Source organism: Arvicola amphibius, chromosome 13 (genome assembly GCF_903992535.2).
Source record: "Arvicola amphibius chromosome 13, mArvAmp1.2, whole genome shotgun sequence".
NCBI lineage: Eukaryota > Metazoa > Chordata > Mammalia > Rodentia > Cricetidae > Arvicola > Arvicola amphibius.
This window is the reverse complement of record NC_052059.1, coordinates 57,081,653-57,101,172: the sequence shown is the minus strand read 5'-3', so window position 1 is coordinate 57,101,172 and position 19,520 is coordinate 57,081,653. Positions and strand designations below refer to the sequence as shown.

The following is a 19,520-nucleotide window of genomic DNA, read 5'->3' as shown; positions in this document are numbered from 1 at the left end:
CCGCGGGCCTCGCCTCTCGGGCTCCTGACCCCGGCGGACCCGGCGAGTGGGGGCGGGGCAGGGGCACCGAGGGAGGGAGGGAGGGAAGGAGGGAGGGAAGGAGGGAGGGAGGGAGGACTGAGCCCGAGGCTGGCGGCGGGGTGAGGGGGAGGGAGGGAACGGCAGGCACGAGGGCGTGGCCCGGTTTTGACGGACAGCCGGTCTGACTACCTCACCGAGGAGGGTCCTGAACGAAGGCCGACGGAGCCAATAGACATGCCCGAGGCATTCCGGGCCGCCTTCGCCAGCAGCCAATGAGCGTGCGGAGGGCGGGGCCTCCCAGGGCTCCGCCGTGCCGCCGCCTCCTCTACCTCCTCCTCACCAGCGCTAAAGCCGGGACTGGACCGAGCGGAGTTGTGCGTGTCGCCGAAGGGGGGTGGGCCGGGGGAGGGGAGGTTCGTTCCGCGGAGCTGCAGCCAGAACCGGGTGAGGCTTATCCCCGCTGTCTTTCCTGTCGAGGGCCGCGGAGAGTGGGGGTGGCTGGGAGCAGCGCAGCCTCGGGAGGAGGAGGCAGAGGCGGGGGCGACTGGGGAGGCGGAGATGGGTGAGGGCAGCCTCGGGAGCCTCCCACCGACCCGGGCTTAGCAGCCCGCGGCGGCCGGTGTCGCCGCTGCTGCGTTGGGGCCTCGGGGTGCGCTGGGGGCCGCGCTCATGTCCCGGGCGGCTTCGCGTGCTACCCGAAGGCTGAGGGAGCGCGGGCGCGGCCGGGCGGGCTGGGTGAGGCGGACGCCGGGGCTGGGGGCGCGGGGGGCGCAGGCGGCGGCGGCCGGAGGTCGTGGGGTGTTTTCCTTTCTGTGCTGCGGGCGGGCGGGCGGGCCGGGGAGGGGCCCGTTGGCCCTCCCTCCTGGGGTCCGCGCTCCCACCCTCTCTCCCTGACCGAGACCCCAAGTTTTCGAAGGCGAGCGGCGCCGCCTAAGTCTCGCCGGGTCCTCTTCGTCGCTGGTCTCCTCCCCGGCGCTGTGCTGCGCGGCTCTTGCTCCGCACGTATTGTTTGGCTGGGTCTCTAATGGCGGACGGGGAGGCAGCGCTGCCGGTCGCGGACTGCAGGGGGGGCAAACCTCGGGCCCAGGGCAACTGCTTGGGGCAAATATGGACAATATCAGCCCAACGCAGACGTGAACTGTTTCTTACCTGTAAATTGGTGCTGAGTTTGATTGGAATGACTGGGTGGTAAGATTTCAGAAGGAGTGCAAGTCCCCTTGCTGGCGTCGGGGCAATGTTTGCCCCCCCCCCTTTCCCAGGAGCAGCTTGATGCCCTCAGGTCCCTTCCCCTGGAGATTGTGGTTTTCACATACGTTTTGGCCCCAAATAAATATTTAGCTTCACTTGTTTAGGAGTGGGCTGTTTTGCGTGGGCTCGGGGTAATAATAGAGGGCCGAACCTCCTTGACCTCTTAGTCCCTTCTCTGCCTCCTCCTGGTGAAATAGACTTGGTGCTCCTACCAGATTGCGTGTTGATCCATTTTTATTTTCCTTTTTTCTCTTATCCCAGGACCAGAAATTTCGTTCAACCCTATCTGGTGCATCTTTGGCAGAAAGTGAGGAAAACACCCCCATTGTGAGTCCTTTGCATCCAATTTGTTGTTTAATACAGAGGACATCGTCAGCTTTATAGGGGTTCAGGTATGGTACTTGGTCTTCCTGGTTGTTTTCAGGGGGAGGAGTCTTCGCTTGGGTGGCAGCTGCTCCCGGAGAGAAGCCCGACTGATGCCTGGTGAGGCAGCTGGGAGTGGGCGCTGCTGTTTCCACCGCTGCAGACATCGCTTCTGCTGCTGCAATACCAACCTCAGCAACCAGACGACGGGCTTCTGCAGCTGCTCACGTTACCGGGGAGGAGGGGTGGTGTGAAGGAGGGCATATTTCTGGTGCCCTCTAGAGTTGCAAAATGGGAATTAACGTTATTTCGTTTGTAGTGCACGCAACCATTTTTGACATTTTTCTTGTCATAATGGTTAATTGATCTAAGGTATTGGAAAACTAGAGAGAGCTGCTTAACTTTTTAAATTTATGGTCTAAATGACAAAATTTGGTCCTTAACGGTGGATGTATTTCTAGATATTTTCATGTCTTTGGTTAAGAAATGACAAAATATCTGTTTCTTTAGTATCTATCTACTGTTTCACCTCATCAAGTAGAAACTGCTTGGAGCTGTGTAGTTACTCTTTCTTCTCTGGTGTTGACTGATCTTCCATTAACTCACTCTTCTTAATTGCTAAAGTTTTTGTTGTGTATATCTGATGTATTTGTGTTGGGTGCTTATTCCGCAGCACCAGTGTGTAGGTAAGGTATTGGAGTTGGTTCTACTCTTTGAGGCTTACTGGATTCCATGGAGCCAGCTCAGGTTGTTAAGCTCCTGCAGCAAGCACCTCTCTCCACTTGGCCATCTTGCTAGCTCTGTCACTTATTTTGAGATGGAGTCTGTGGCCTCCCGGGTTGACCTTGAACTTTTGTTGCATAGCCTAGGTGATTTTGAACTTGACCCCTCTGTCTCAACTTTACAAGTGCTGGAATTACAGGTGTATGCCTTCTTGTCAGGTTTATGTGGTGCTGGGAATCAAACCCAATGTTTCCTGCATGCTAGCAAGTACTCTACCGATTGAGCTACATCCCTAGTTCCAGACATCATTCCTGAGCCCAGCACAGTTCGAGTTGTAATTTGTAGACTTTCAAAGGTGTGTTATAATAATTGGTACTTATAGTTTCTTTTGATATTTTTTATATGTATGAGTATTTTGCTTATATGAATGAATGTGCACAATACATGTATCTAATGCCCAAGGATGTCAGAAGAGGGTATTGGATCCCCTGTAACTGGAGATGTTGTAAGCCAATGTGTGAGTGCTGGAAACTGAACTTGGATCCTCTTCAAGAACAAATGCTTTCTTTTGATTGCAGAGCCATCAATCCAACCTAAAGTTAAACAGTTTTTAACGTGTATTAAGTAATTGAATTTATAAAACTTGGTGGTATAGCTAATATTTTTCCCTTTTGAATATCTTTTTCATTCTTAATTTGCAGAGGAGGAAATAGACATAGAAAGATATGGGGTAATATTCAGTAAAGCCAGGTCTGAACTTGGCAGTATGATTGGTGGAGCCCAACATCAACAACCATGCTCTCTACCTTAAGATTCTCATGACATCTCAAATTTGAAACTGAGTCAAAATGAACTTTTCCTGCTTGGAAGTAGAAACATAAAAAGTGTTTGAATCCTGTTGAATGTCTTTTTAAAAAATAAGAGAATGCCAGACGTTGGTGGCTCATGCCATTAATCCCACCACTCAGAAGGCAGAGGCAGGTGGATCTCTTGAGTTTGAGTCCAGTGAGGTCTAGGGAGTGAGTTCTAGGATAGCCAGGGCCATACAGAGAAACCCTGTCTTGGAAAAAATAAAGGGGATAGGAATACACTCAAACTTAACTTGCATTTATTTATTTATTTAATTTTGACTAGGATTATGACCCAGACTGGCTTTGAATTCACTGTGTAGCACAGGATGTCTGTGTGCTGTTCTTTCTGCCTGTTTCTTAGTTGGTGATGTTACAGGCACGTGCCTCCATGGCCTGCTTCACTCAGTTTTTTTTTTTTTTTTACTGCCTCAACCAATAGAGGCTGTTTGTAGCAGTATTATTTTTTGCAGTATATGTCCCGATTAGTCTGCAAATTTTGTAAGAATTTTATTGTTATTACTATTATTTGAGATGAGGTTTTACTATATAGTCCTGAAGCTCATTTTGTAGACCAAGCTGGCCCTGAACTCAGATCCACCTCCCTCAGCATTCCAGGTGCTGGATTGCAGGTATGCGCCACCTGACATGGCCTGGCTTTGTGTTCCTCATTTGGTGAGTCAGTTCTTTGTCAGGCACTTTGGTATTCCATAGAAGCTGACAGAAGAGCGTTTTCAGCTTGCATGTATGTGAGCCTGTCAGACCATAGATTGTATAACTGGGTTCATTTTGTAGTCTCTTTGTTTTGCTTGTTTGAGGTACAGAAGTATGCAAGCAGTGCTGTTGGGACAAAGTGCATCTTTGCCTTTAATAGATGTTCTGGTATTACTGTGATAGAAAAGAATATGTATGAAATGATGGAACTCTTTGTTGTCAAGTTAGTTGTGGTATATTTTAATTTTGTCTCTTTATGCATTGCTATCTGTCCTATTTCATTGATACCATTAACACATACTTTATTATGTTAAAGGGACTTCTTATAAGAAACCTTAGACCTCTTATTTGCTTCTTGCTGTGTGTCTTTAAGGATTACAAGAAAAGCTTAGACTGCTAACCCAGTCTGAGTGCTGGGATTCCATTTGTGAGCCAGTGGTAACTTGAGAGAGAGAAAGTGTCTGTCTGTCTTTCTATCTTTCTCTTTCTGGAATATCTCATTAGGAAACAGATATCCTGGAGTCCATGTTTAGTAAATTTTTATTTTAACTTTAGTTGATTAATTTTCCTTCTAATACTAGCAGTATATGGTGAGGATTTTACAAATTGAACATACTCATCTAAAAGGTGTGCAGATCCGAATACATACAACTCATAAAGTTGCCAGGGAGAAAAAACAGGCTGTGCGATGAGTGCCCAAGTTTGAAGTATCGGTTCAGAGCAGCAATTACAGTTCATTATTGTTTGTATACCATCCAGGAAATTCTGTTTTATGTGTTTGGAGTTGGAAATTGGAAATTTATATCGGTAGTCCATCTTCCTTTCTTCTTTTTTTCCCTTTCTCTCTTTGCTTACCTGCCTTTCTTTGACTAACAATGGGGGGTTAATCTAGGGTCTCCTGCTAGGCAAGAGCTCTACCATTGAGCTACAACCTCAGCTTGTGTTATCTTAGTTTTAGAACAACTGCATTATAGTCATTCATTTATTCATTCACTCATTTTTAGCATAGCAGTAGCAAGAGCATTTCCATTGCCAGTGCTAAACTCATGGTAAAAAGAGAGTTGGTCAAGCTGGACTTGTTGCTGAATCCTGGTGTGGTGGTGCACACCTTTCATCCCAGCACTCTGGAGGCAGAGGCAGGCCGATCTCTGTGAATTAGACGTCGAGGGAAGTTGGGGTGTGAAGTGGAAGCAGGAACTATGTAGGAACACTGCTTCCTTGCTTACTTTCTGGCTTGCTCCCAGGCTCATGTTTATCTAGTCTTTCTTCCCTCCTGTCTTCCTTCCTTTTTTTTCTGTCTTCTCTCATGTCTATCTAGAGTTTCTTTCTCTATTGCTCTCTTCATTTTTCAGAGCGGGGGCTTTCTCTATATAACAGCCCTGACTTTCTTGTAACTTCACTTATAGACGAGGCTCTCCTTGAATTCACAGAGATACACCTGCTTCTGCCTTCTGAGTGCTGGGATTAAAAGTGTGCACCATTATGCTGGGTTTATCTAGTTTTCTTAAATAATCCATTATGTCAGATATTTTAATCACATTCTGATATTTCCTAGACTGCCAATAAAATTCACTTTGAATCAGAGGGCGAAGATAACTACTAGCTGACCAAAATTAACCATAGAGGTTTTGGGAGACTGAGGACAGAAAGACGCATGAAGTAGTGCGGGAAGAGAGGGTCTCGTCCTTCTTGGATTGAAGAACCAAAGAGAGGAGGTCAGTAGTTGCTTCTCTGCCACTTTTCTGATCATTCAGTTCAGGTTCTTACTGTAATATTTGACTTCTGCGTTTTTATTAATAAAGAATAATTAGATGAGCTTTTTTTCCCCCTTTTTTTCCCCCCTCTTCTCTGAGACAGGGTTTCTCTGTAGTTTTGGAGCCTGTCTTGGAACTTACTCTCGTAGACCAAGCTGGCCTCGAACTCACAGAGATCTGCCTGCCTCTGTCTCCTGGTGTTAGGATTAAAGGCATCTGCCACCACCTGGTTTAGATAAACTCTTTCTTCCTTCCTTCCTTCCTTCCTTCCTTCCTTCCTTCCTTTCTTTCTTTCTTTCTTTCTTTCTTTGTTTCTTCCTTTCTTTGTTTCTTTGTTTCTATCTTCCTTTCTTCCTTTCTTTTGTTTTTTTGAAACAGGGTTTCTGTGTTTCTTTGGAGCTTGTCCTGGAACTAGCTGTTGTAGAACAGGCTAACCACAAACTCACAGAGATCCGCCTGCCTCTGCCTCCCGAGTGCTAGGATTAAAGGCTCTAGATAAACTCTTTAAGCCCAGGTCCACTTGGCCCAGAGATGCCCATGTTGGGCTGGGCCCTCCACATCATAAGTCAATGACATTCCTCAGACAGGGCACAGGCCAATCTGATTTGAGCAGTCCCTGAACTGCAACTCTCCCTTAGATTACTCTAGGCTATGCCACCTTGACAGCTGAAGCTGTCTTATGTCTCTTAAGTTCCTAACAGACCATCGAAAATTAGAAATAATAACTTCTTTCTTTTGCCAAGAATAAGCTCTTCATGGCCAGAATTGTATGTGTTGTATGTATGTGCATGTACATTTGGTACATACATGTGTGTACATGTGGAAGTCAAAAGTTGATGTTCGGTGTCTTTCCCAATTGTTTTCTACCATAGGTTTTTTTTTTTTTTTTTTTGAGACAAAGTTTCTCTGTAGCTTTTGCTGTCCTAGAATTTACAGATATTCCTCTGCCTCTGCTTTTGCCTCCCAAGTGCTGGGATTCAAATTCTTTTGAGGTAGTCTTTCACTGTTTTTTTTTTTTAATTAATTAATTTATTTATTTTTATTTATTTATTATGTATACAATATTCTCTCTGCATGTATGCCTGAAGGCCAGAAGAGGGCACCAGACCTCATTACAGATGGTTGTGAGCCACCATGTGGTTGCTGGGAATTGAACTCAGGACCTTTGGAAGAGCAGGCAGCGCTCTTAACCTCTGAGCCATCTATCTCTCCAGCCCCCTCACTGTTTTTTTTTTTTTTGTTTTTTGATAGGGTGGTGGTTGTATCTCATAGAGATTGTGTTTGTGTTTAAAAATTAGTATGAGAAACTTATCAAAAGTATCAATTAGCTGGGTGTAGTAGCACACACCTGTAATTCCAGATGCAGAGGCAGGTGGGGCTCTGTGAATTCAAGGCCAGCCTGCTCTACTTGAGTTCTTGCTAGCCAAGGCTATATAGTGAGACTTTGTGTCAAAAGTAAATAAAAAATTAAAAACAAAAAGACATTATAAGGGGCCTGGTGAGATGGCTCAGTAGTGTAGGAGCACTTCCTGCTTTTACAGAGAACCATACACTATACTGTACATAAATAAAATATCTTACCCAAAATTAAAAGGTAATATAAGCCTTTTTCTCTTTTTCAGTGTAATAAGTGATCATTAGAGTCTAAATTTGTATTTATTTAATACAAGTTTATAGTGGTATTTTATTTATGTTTTAATAAATAAAGCTTGCATGAAGATCAGAAGGGCAAAACTAAGCCACTAGAGGTCAGGCAGCGGTGGCACACACCTTTGATTCCATGATTTCGGAGTCAGGCAGATGAATCTGTGAGTTGATTAATGCAGAAACAAATCCAGATGGTGGTGGCTCACACCTTTATTCCCAGTCATAGGGAGTCACATACCTTTAATCCTAGCACTAGAGAGAATATAAAATGGGAGAGAGAGGTTTAGTCTGTTCAGTTTGTGGTCAGTCGCCCAGCCGTGGTAGAGGTAAGACTTCTAGTGGCTTGGCTGCTTTGCTTTTCTGGTTTTCAAGTTGTGCTCCAATATCTGACTCTGGGTGTATATTCTTCGTGCTACACAAGTGGTTCTTAAATTTTTCCTTTCGTTGGTAGCAACCTCCATCCCGCCACCCCCCAAAAGGGTTTCTCTGTAGCTCTGACTGTCCTGTAACTTTACAGATCACACTGGCCTTGAGCTCAGAGAGATCTGCCTGCTTCTGCCTCCTGAGTGCTGGGATTAAAGGTGTGCACCACCACCACCACCACCACCCTCATTAACATTTTTCTAAAGTTCTAATATTTTATGTGTATGTGTGATTTGCCTGCATCTATGTCTTGATTGCTGTGTGTATGTCTGTTGCCAATAGAGGCCAGAAGAGAGTGTCTGGTGTTCTGGAGCTGGACATTTAGAGATGTGGTGTATTACCCACGTCGGTGCTGGGAATAAAATCTGGATCCTTTGGAAGAGCAGTTTAGTGTTTATAGCTGCTGAGTCATCTCTAGCTCCCTTTGGTAGGTATTTTCACTAGTTTATGTTCACTTTTAGCTGAAATGTACTGTTGGTTCCTCTTCCTGGCTTAGTACTCCTGAAGTTTATGAATCTCCAGAGTGATATCTATGCTATCAAGGTTTTCTGATGACTGGCAGTCCTTTGGTGGTTTCAGAATATGGATGGGGCAAGGGACCAGTAGTTAGAAAGACTGAGGTACACATAAGAGGGTTGGAATTTTTCAATCGAAAACTCTTACCTCTGAGGATGAGGACGGGAAAGAGTTGAAAGTTAACTTTATCATCAGTGTTCACAAGCTTCTATGAAAACCTAAAGGGAAAGGTTCAGAGAGCTTTTGGATGATGAAATTTTAGAGAGCCCTGTAGGATGGCACCACAAAGGGGACATGGACTGTTTGACATTTTTTGTTTCTTTAGATCTCTTCTGTAGTCTCTAAAATATCATTTCTATAAACTGTTAAATGTAAATTCTAAATTGAGTTTTATGGACAGCTGGTGATTTGGACATCACCAGATCTTGAGAACTCAGTTTCGAACTGTTTAATCAGAAACACAAGTTAAAACAAGTACATGGCTTGCAATCTGAACGGGAAGGTGCATGAGTTCTCAACCTATTGGATCTGATGTTGTCTCTATGTAGATGGTATCAGAGGCTATCTTGCTGGTGTTCAGGGAAGCCCTCTAATTTGGTCACAGATTTTCTGTACTGATTTTTTTTTTTTCGAGACAGGGTTTCTCTGTGGCTTTGGAGCCTGTCCTGGAACTAGCTCTGTCGACCAGGCTGGTCTCGAACTCACAGAGATCCACCTGCCTCTGCCTCCCGAGTGCTGGTATTAAAGGCGTGCGCCACCATCGCCTGGCCTTCTGTACTGATTTTTGAGTGGGAATATTGGAGAAACTTCAGTGTATCTTTTTCCCCCTTAATTGATTGTCTCAATGTTTCTATTGCTATTAAAAGACACTAAGACACTATGACCATAGCATTTTTTTTTGTGGTTTTTTTGAGACAGGTTTTCTCTGTATGTCTGGCTGTCCTGGAATTCACTCTGTAGACCAGACTGACCTCGAACTCACAGAGATCCACCTGCCTCTGCCTCCCCGAGTGTGCCGCAACCAAACCATGGCAACTCTTATAAATATTGAGTGCTTCCTTACAGTTTCAGAGATTCAGTCTATTACGGTGAAGAGCATGGTGGCATGCAGGCAGACTTAGTGCTGGAGTAATGGCGGAGAGTCCTACATCTTGCAGGCAACAGAAAGTTTACAGAGACACTGAGTATAGGAAATCTCAAGGCCTGTCCCCACACCAACACATTCTTCCAACAAGGCCACACCACTCTCCCATAGCCACACCTCCTAATAGTGCCACTCCCTAAGAGGTTTTGGGGGTCAAATAAATTCAAACTACCACATTGGTGATTCTGTCTTTTTTCCTCCCCCATATAGTTAGTTGTCTTCCACTTTTTTCTTTAAAAATTCCTGTGACAGTCAGGTGGTGGTGGTGGCAGCACATGCCTTTAATCCTAGCACTTGGGAGGCATGCACCACCACCATCCGGCCTTAACATAAACAAGTCATCTTAACCCACTAAATCATCTGGAGCTTCTATTTTATTATTTTTAATTATTTTGTTTGTGTGTATTTGTATGGATGTACACAATGCTTTCAGAAATCTGCCTGAAGCTGTTAAAGACAGATTAGTCTGACATGGATGCTGGTAATGGAATTTAGATCAACTACTGAGTTCTCCTTGTGTTGATCTTATGTTGTAGTTCAAACTGTATTCCTAGTGCTTTAAAGGCTGAGCTAAGAGGATCCACCAGTGTTTGAAGCCAACTTGGATTGCATAGTGAATTCTAAGTTAGCCTGTGCTGCAGAGTTAAGACCCCTTCTCAGAAAGATACAAACAAAACCATGTATTCCTGTAAAATACGTTAAAATAAAATTTAGTTTGTTTTTGTCTTCGCTGTGGTGAAGATCAGACTCAGGGCCTCATGCCTGATAGGCAGGTACCCTGCTATTTTGTGTCTTTTTGTGTTTGAGTTATTTTACTTAGTACAGTATTTTCAGAGTTGTGTGTGTATCAGAATTTAATTCATTTTCAAGGATGAGTACAACTCTGAGCGTATAGTACAACTTTTTTGCTTATTTATAAATTTAGTCATTAACATTGTTTATACTTTTTGATACTTATAAAAAATGCTCCTATGATTGTTTTAGTACTATCCATTTTATTCTTTGCTTTCAGTACTGTTGGGTGTGTGAGTGTATGTGAAATGAATAAAATTAATAGGGCATATGTTATCTATTTAGAATAACTGTCAAACTTTTCCACCATGCTATAATATTTTACAGTTAATTGGTATGCACAAAACCCCTAGTTTTAGGGTATCCTTGTTACTTGTTACTTTTCTTTAAAAAAATTATGACAGACTAGACAGAAGATGGTTCAGTGATCAAGAGCATTGGTTTTGATTTCCCAGCTCCCGTATGGAGGCTTAACAACCATCTGTAACTCCTACTCCAGTGGATTATCCTATACCCTCTTCTGACCTGGGGACACCACTCATGTGCTTTGTGTACAGACATAATTGGAGGCAGAACACACATACACATACAGTTTAAAAAAATATTACCTCAGTGGGCACAAGGAAGAAGATACCTCTTTTGTTAAAGTTTAAATTTTTTATTTTAATTTTTTTATTTTTGACTGGGTCCCAGTCAAACTTTGCTGGCCTCAAACTTGCTGTGTAACTAAGACTGGTCTTCAAGGCCTGACTCACCTACCCTTGCTTCCCAAATTAACCAAATGCTGGGATTATAAACATGTGTGTTCTCTCCCCTTTAGCATTTTTCAATTCTTAGGAAAACCCATGAAATAGCCCTCCTGCTGGAGAGAACTCGGTCTTATGAAATGCTAGTTAAGCATTCTATCACTGAGCTCCATGTACCCCTCACTCTATGTTTTACCATCCTAATTCTTTTTAGAGGCAAAGTCTCACTATGTAGTTCTGGCAAGTCTGGAACTTGCTATATAGACCATCTCTGCTTTCTGCATATTGAAATTAAAGGTGTGTCACTTTAGTTCTCTTTAAGAGTACAGCTCAAAACTTGTAATACTGCTGGGTTGTGGTGGATCATGCCTTTGATCCCAGTTCTTGAGTTTAAGGCTTGGTCTGATTGAGTTTCAGATAGCCAGGGTCACACAGATAAGCCCTGTCTTGAACGCCCCCCCCCACCCCCAAACAAAACAACCAAACCTATATTTTCAGCACTTTGGAGGCAGAGGCCCTAAACTGTGTGAGACTTTGTTCTTTCCCCCAAAACAAAAGCGATGAGAGAGAGAGAGAGAGAGAGAGAGAGAGAGAGAGAGAGAGAGAGAGAGAGAGAGAGAGAGAGAGAGAAGCAGAGACAGAGAGACACTCTTAGTGTTAATATCAGTAGTAGATCTTTGGAAGCTTTCTTTTGATTTTGTAAAACCAGAACTAAAACAGTTTCCCATTTCTTTCTCTCGTAGCAACCATTTTACTTTTCATTTAGATGAATGTGACCATTGTAGGTTTCTCAATTTTTTTTTATAATACTCAATTCTAGGATCTTCTGTACTGCTGCTTGAATGGTTTTCCATTTTGTAGATATACTATATTTTGCTCATTCCGTGTTAGACATTGGATTTTTTCAACCTCTTAGCATTTTTGACTAATATTACTACGAACATAGATGTACAAATGTCACTTTGAATCTCTGTCTTCATGTCTTTTTGTACATGTATCCAGTGGTATAATTGCTGGATCCCTTAGTAATTCAAGTCAAAAAATTGCTTAGAGGGCCTTGGACAGTGAGGTGAATCAGCAGGTAAAGGTGCTTACCTTTAGGACCTGGGTGTTGGAAGGAGGGAACTGACTTCTGACCTGTACATACTGTATGCATTTTTTAAAAAATATTTATTTATTATGTATACAATATTTTGTCTGTGTGTATGACCGCAGGCCAGAAGAGGGCACCAGACTCCATTACAGATGGTTGTGAGCCACCATGTGGTTGACTGGGAATTGAACTCAAGACCTTTGGAAAAGCAGGCAATGTTCTTAACCTCTGAGCTATCTCTCCAGCCCCTACTGTATGCATTTTTGTACACTCATATCCATAGACGTACACACCCACGTACATGCACACTCACATGCACACATACAAGTATAATACAGCTTTTAAATATTGAGATTTCTTCATACATTAAGCTTTTTAAATTTTTTGAGACAGGGTTTCTTGGAACTAGCTTTGTAGACCAGGCTGGCCTTGAACTCAGATCCATCTGCCTCTGCTTCACAGTGCTGGATTTAAAGAGCATGCCACTTTGAGACAAATAGTAAAATGTAGCTCAAACTGGCCTGAAGCTCTTGCTGAGGTTACAGATAATATACCATCAAGTTGAGATCTCTTGGTTTCATGTACATTTGCCTAATGACTGATAATGTTGGAGAATTATTTGATTTGGTTTTTGGTAGTTTGTGTGTTTTATTTAAGCATGGTGTTCATTTAAAAAATATGTTGGAGTATTTTGGAACCTACCTACATTTATTTCTATATTCTTGGCATTGTCTTTATTTTCTTGGTAATAATTCTTTGCACAAATACTGTAAATTTTGATCAGTCTAGTGTTTTTTCTTATCTGTGTTTTTGATGTCATCCAAAAAATGAATGACAAATCCAGTAGCATGCAGTTTCTCTCTTCCCAGAGCTTTAGGTGGCTTCTATGTAGATCTTAATTCTTCTTTTTTTTTTTTGAGATTTATTAATGTATTATGCATGGTCTAAGTAAAGGGCCAGTGTTGTGATTTTTTTTTTCTTCTTCAGGTCATCTTTATTTTTGTTTCCATATATGAAAGAAAACACAGGAACAGTTATTATTTTACTTAGCATGGTTTCCTCTAGTTTATCCATGTTCCTTTAAATAACAGGATCCTATTCTTTGTGCTAGAATATACTTTCTGTATATTATATTCTTTATCCATTCATCTAGTTACTTCTCTGTTAAGGACTTTTGGATCTGTTTTTGTTGTTTTTTTGAGACAGGGTCTCTGTAGTCTTGGCTATCCTTGAGTTTGATAGACAGATCGTGTTGGTCTCTAATTCACTGAGATCCTCCTTACTCTGCCTTCCATCGTTTGTGGTAAAGGCCTGTGCCACCAAGTATAGCATGGATTTGTCTTTTTTTTTTAATATTTATTTATTTATGTATACAATATTCTGTCTATGTGTATGCCTGCAGGCCAGAAGAGGGCACCAGACCCCATTACAGATGGTTGTGAGCCACCATGTGGTTGCTGGGAATTGAACTCAGGACCTTTGGAAGAGGAGGCAATGCTCTTAACCTCTGAGCCATCTCTCCAGCCCTGGATTTGTCTTTGTAAAGATTACTATAAGTTGCCTGTAAGGTGTTTGCCAGAATTATATATTCAGGTAGTTCTGGATTAAAAAGGGAAGTTTGGAAATGTTCCCCTTTTCATTATTTTTGGGAGTGGTTTAAGAATGGTTGTTGGTTATTTTGAAATGTTAGTAGAATTCATAAGTAAGTTATCTATCCTAACTTTATTTTTTCCTGAGATGTTTCTGATTACTGACTTACTGGCTTAATCAACTTGCCTGTTTTAGGTCTACTCAGATTTCATATTCTTCCTATGAATTTTAAGGATTTTCCCCCCATTTTCTATTCATCCTTGTTATCCAGTTTGGTATATAATGAATTGCTCATGGTAATCTTTAAAAATTTTATTTCTGTAAAGTTGATAATTACACCCCCATTTTATAGGCTTTTTTATTCCCCAAAAGAATAGAAAAAAACAATTTTGTTACTTATTTCTACAGTATTTTTTATTATTATTTACTTTTTCTTCTTCCATTATGAATTTGGACTTAGTTTATCCCCTCTCTCTTTTTTTGTTGCTGTTTCTCTGTTCTTTACTGATTAAAGAGGTTTTGATTTTGTTGCTTGTTTTAGTAGACAAGGTCTCATGTAGCCCAGGCTGGCTTTAAGCCTTCCTGCTTATAGTATATATAGTAATAAAGCACTTACATCCTTTAAACCCGAGTTGTCTTTAACATTTAGAATGAAGATCTTCCATTTACAAAGCCCCGGGGTGATTTTATGAATTCTTAATTCTTAAGTGGGAATGTTTATCTGTGTATAGCCACTGTATTACCACTGGTATCTAGCAGCACTGCTAAACACTCTTGGTAAGTTGAGCTGTCACTGTAAATTTTTGATTTCTTGACCAGTTAACAGCTGCTCAGTTTATACTTTTCAACTGTGTTTGGAATAAAGTTGTTTTTTTTTAATCACCAACTATACATTTTTCTATTGCTGTCTGTCTCCCTTCTTTTTATCTACCAGCCTCTGCTTCCTGAGTGCTGGGATTAAAGGCGTGCATTACCACTGCCCGACAGAAGCATCATGCATCTTAAAGTTTAAAAATGATTTGAGTATTTTAGAGATTTTTCTCAAGCTTTTGTTTTCTTTTTCAAGTTGGAATATTGTTTCTGTTCCTTACAAGCATGCTGCTCAATAGTTTTGTTAGCTGCTGCCTTATCAGTCATCTTGTCAATGTGTTTGTAATTGGTCAGGCTTCTATTTTATCTTCATAATTAATACCCACATTATCTCTTTGGCTACCCACTAGCCCTCTGGATAGTTCTTCTCAAAATTGCTCATTATGAGTCTCAAAACAGTTGGGCAGTGGTGGTGCTCACCTTCAGTCTCAATACTTGGGAGGCAGAGACAGGCAGATCTCTGAGTTCGAGGGCAATCTGATCTACATACAGTACACAGTACAGGGTGAGTTTCAGGACAGCCAGGGCTATACAGAGAAACATTGTCTCGAAAAGCCTTAAAAAAATCAGTAAGTCAACATTCTGATCTCCCTCCTTTAGAGGAGTATGCAATTTTTGTTCTCGCCATGAATTTGTCTGTTTTCTTGTGGGATTCCTATAGCTAATATGAGCCATGGCCAATTTCTTGTAGCTTTGTTGCTGTTTTGTGTTGTGCTTTTGTTTGTTTTTAGACTAGTTTTCGCTATATAATTCTGGGTATCCTTGAACTTGCCTTATAGACCAGACTGGTCTCAGAATCCCAGAAATCTTCCCACTTCTCTTCCTGCATGCTGGTGTTAAAGATGTGTGTAGGCCCAAACCAAACCCAGTTGTCTTACTTTTTCTTAAGCTCTTAGACTTCTTAGCTACTTCAGTCATTGTACTTGTTGAGAGATGTGATCCGCTCAGAGATTCTGCTGCACTGTCATGGTCTCTCAGTTTCTCAGAAGGGCTTAAGCATCAGCAAATACTTTCTCAGTTGTGCAGCTCATTTCCAAAAGAATACCTTAGTTCCCAAAAGAAGAATCACTGCTTGGCACCAGGTACAGGAGGTTTCCACTTACTTGTTCTTTTCCTACTCATGAACTGGAAACTGAGGCTTGAATGCCTAAGCCAAAAACTGTGCTCTTGTTTTATTTTTTAATATGAGGCTCTGGTGCCAGGATCTCCTGCCTTCTCATTATAGGTTCTAGGGTTACAAGTGGGTACTTCTGTTCCTAGTTTTTGCCGTTCTAAGGATCTGAACTCAGGAATTTGTGCATGCTAGGCAGACAGTCTACCAACTGAGCTACATCTTCATACTTTTTTGTGCTTTAAACATTTTAGTTTTATAACCAGATAGGATAGTTTAAACTTTTAACCCGAGCACCTGGGAGGGATAAGGCGGGAGAATTGCCGTAAGTTCAAAGTTAGCTTGAGCTACCATAGTAGTCCTATCGCAAGCATAAAAACTAAGCCCCCGCCACAAGTTAGCTTAAAAAATGAAAATCATGTGATCCAAAAACTAGGAATTTGATAAATGGTAAACATTCTCTACCCGTCTCCCATTAGTTGAAGTGATAATTACATTTATGTCCTCTATCTTAGTATCTCTTTGCACTTTATAGTTTTAAGCCAGGTTTTTAAGATTTTCACCACCAGGGACTGGAGTGATGGCTCAGATGAAAAAATGTTTGTTGCACAAGTGTGCAAGTATTAGGACCTTAGTTCAAGCACTCACATAAGCTGTATGTGGTGGTACGTGTCTGCCATCCTAGCAGAGGAGAGGTAGAGATAGCAGTAGCTCTGAAACTTGCTACCCAGTCTAGTCCATTTGGTGAGCTCTAGGTTAAGCAAGAGATTCTGTCTAAAAATTAAGACTAAGGGGATAGAGAGATGGCTCAGAGGTTAAGAACACTGACCTCTTTCAGTTGTCTTTGGTTCAATTCCCAGCAACCACATGGTGGCTCACAACCATCTATAATGAGATCTGGTGCCCTCTTCTGGTGTGAAGGCATACATACAGGCAGAACACTGTATATAATAAATAAATCTTTAAAAAAATTAAGGTGGAGAGATGACTCAGTGATTAAGAGTGCTTCTTGTTCTTCCAGAGAAGTTTGTTTCTAGCACCCACTTTGAGCAGCTTACAACTACCTGTAACTCCAGCTCCAGGGAATCTGAAATCCTTTCTTCCTCTGTGGGTATCCACACATATGTGGCATGCACTTAGGACACATACATATAAATAAAAATAAAACTAAATTTTAATTTAAAAAATAAGATAAAGAGCTGCCTTAGGGTTTCTATTGCTGTGAAGAGACACCATAACATGACAACTCTTATAAAGGAAAAACACTTAATTGGGGCAGCTTACATTTTCAGAGGTTTAGTCTATTATCATCATGGCAAGACATGGTGGCATGCAGGCAGACACAGTGCTGTATCTGAGAGTCCTACATCTTGTTTGACTGGCTGCAGGAAGTGAACTCAGTCACTGGGTGTGGCTTGAGCATAGATGAGACCTCAAAGCCTACTTCCACAGTGATACTCTTCCTCCAGAAAGGCCATACCTCCTTCAACAAAGAAATACCTCCTAATAGTGCCCTTCCCTATGAGCTTATGGGGGCCAGTTACATTAAGGTTACCACAAAAGGCACCGAGGAGTAAATGGATGTTGGCTTTTGGCCTCTGCACACATGGTTATGCATGCCTGTATATGTGCACACTCATGAATGTGCGTACATACAAATACCTGTATAGTTATTGTCTCTTTAGGTAATATCCTCTGAAAATAAAGCTATCTTCTATAAATCACTTCAACTTCTGTCAGGTCTACAAGTCTACTACAGTGTATGCTCTCTAAAGCCCCCGCCTGTGCTGGGTCCATTGACCTCTTTCTGTTCTAAGGTCTCAAAATTTCTTGAGAATTATGCGCTCGCGCTCTCTCTCTCTCTCTCTCTCTCTCTCTCTCTCTCTCTCTCACACACACACACACACACACACAAGTTCATCTTCATTTGTATTTGTTCTAGTTTTTTTCTTTATTTTTGCTTTTTTTAATGATATTTATTGAGCTTTACATTTTTCTCTGCTCCCCTCCCTGCCTCTGCCCTCCCCCCTTCATCCCTCCCCCAAGGTCCCCATGCTCCCAATTAACTCAGGAGATCTTGTCTTTTTCTACTTTCTACTTCCCATGTAGATTAGATCTATGTAAGTCTCTCTTAGTGTCTGCATTGTTGTGTAAATTCTCTGGGATTGTGGTTTGTAGGCTGGCTTTTTTTGCTTTATGTTTAAAAACCACCTATGAGTGAGTACAAGGTGATAATTGTCTTTCTGTGTCTGGGTTACCTCACTCAATATAATGTTTTCCAGCTCCATCCATTTTCCTGGAAAATTCAAGCTGTCATTTTTTTCTGCTGTGTAGTACTCCATTGTGTAAATGTACCACATTTTCCTTATCCATCCATTCATTGATCAAGGGTCATTTAGGTTGTTTTCAGGTTCTGGCTATGACAAACAAAGCTGCTATGAACATAGTTGAGCACATGTCCTTGTGGCACGATTGAGTGTCCTTTGGATATATACCCAAAAGTAGTATTACTGGGTCTTGAGGAAGGTTGTTTCCTAATTTTCTGAGAAATTGCCACACTGACATCCAAAGGGATTGTACCAGCTTGCATTCCCACCAGCAATGCAGAAGTGATCCCTTCTCCCCACAACCTCTCCAGCATAAGTTGTCATCAGTGTTTTTGATCTTGGCCATTCTTACAGGTGTAAGATGGAATCTCAGAGTTTTAATTTGCATTTCTCTGATGACTAAGGATGTTGAACATTTCCTTAAGTGTCTTTCAGCCATTTTAGATTCCTCTATTGAGAGTTCTCTGTTTAGGTCTGTACTCCATTTTTTTATTGGATTATGTGATCTTTTGGTGTTCAATTTCTTGAATCCTTTGTATATTTTGGAGATCAGACCTCTGTCTGATGTGGGATTAGTGAAGATCTTTTCCCATTCTGTAGGCCATCGTTTTGTCTTGTTGGCCGTGTCCTTTGCTTTACAGAAGGTTTTCAGTTTCAGGAGGTCCCATTTATTAATTGTTTCTCTCAGTGTCTGTGCTGCTGGGGTTCTATTTAGGAAGTGGTTCCCTGTGCCAATGCGTTCAAGTGTATTTCCCACTTTCTCTTCTATAAGGTTCAGAGTGGGTGGCTGGCTTAATGTTGAGATCTTTGATCCATTTGGACTTGAGTTTTGTGCATGGTGATAAATACGGATCTATTTTCATTTTTCTACATGTTGATAACCAGTTATGCCAGCACCACTTGTTAAATATGCTTTCTTTTTTCCATTTGATATTTTTTGCATCTTTATCAAAGATCAGTTGTTTGAAGATGTGTGGATTGATATCCGGGTCTTCTATTCGGTTCCATTGGTCCTCCTGTCTGTTCTTATGCCAATACCAGGCTGTTTTCAGTACTGTAGCTTTTTAGTAGAGTTTGAAGTCCGGGATTGTGAGGCCTCCAGAAGTTCTTTTATTGTATAGGATTGTTTTGGCTATCCTGGGTTTTTTGCTTTTCCATATGAAGTTGAGTACTGTTCTTTCAAGGTCTGTGAAGAATTTTGCTGGGATTTTGATGGGTATTGTATTGAATCTGTTGTTTGTTTTTTAGCTTTGCCTTCTCTTTGGCTTCAACATAGTAGGTAGGCATTAGGTTAGGTAGTTAGACAATTTTAATTGCAGCTGGATATGGTGGGGTGGCACATACCTGCTAACCCAATACTTTAGGCTGATACAGGATTGCCATGATTTTAAAACTAGATTGGGTTATAGAGTGAGATCCTTCTTTTTTTTATGTAAAATATGTGTTATTGTTCTTTAAAAGGGTTCAGGGTTTGGTTTTAAATCAGCCTACACACCTTTCAAAAGTCTGACATCTCTCACCATGCAAAACTGGCTACTGCTAGCAATACTTCATTAAATCCAAAAGAAAAAAAAAGATCCTTTCTAAAAG

At 41.6% G+C, this 19,520-nt stretch overlaps 1 protein-coding gene across 12 annotated transcripts in view; it reads left to right on the top strand.

The window, feature by feature from the left end:
* The first annotated feature begins 239 nt into the window (after positions 1-239).
* Zmym2 (zinc finger MYM-type containing 2) overlaps positions 240-19,520 on the top strand; it is a 78,436-nt gene continuing 59,155 nt past the window's right edge. For 5 of the 12 annotated variants that reach the window (XM_038309824.2, XM_038309822.1, XM_038309821.2 and 2 more), the window contains exons 1-2: positions 623-756; positions 1,531-1,661. The gene's annotated coding sequence lies outside the window, so the exon portion shown is untranslated. The other 7 variants (XM_038309818.1, XM_038309817.1, XM_038309819.1 and 4 more) reach the window with 7 other exon arrangements.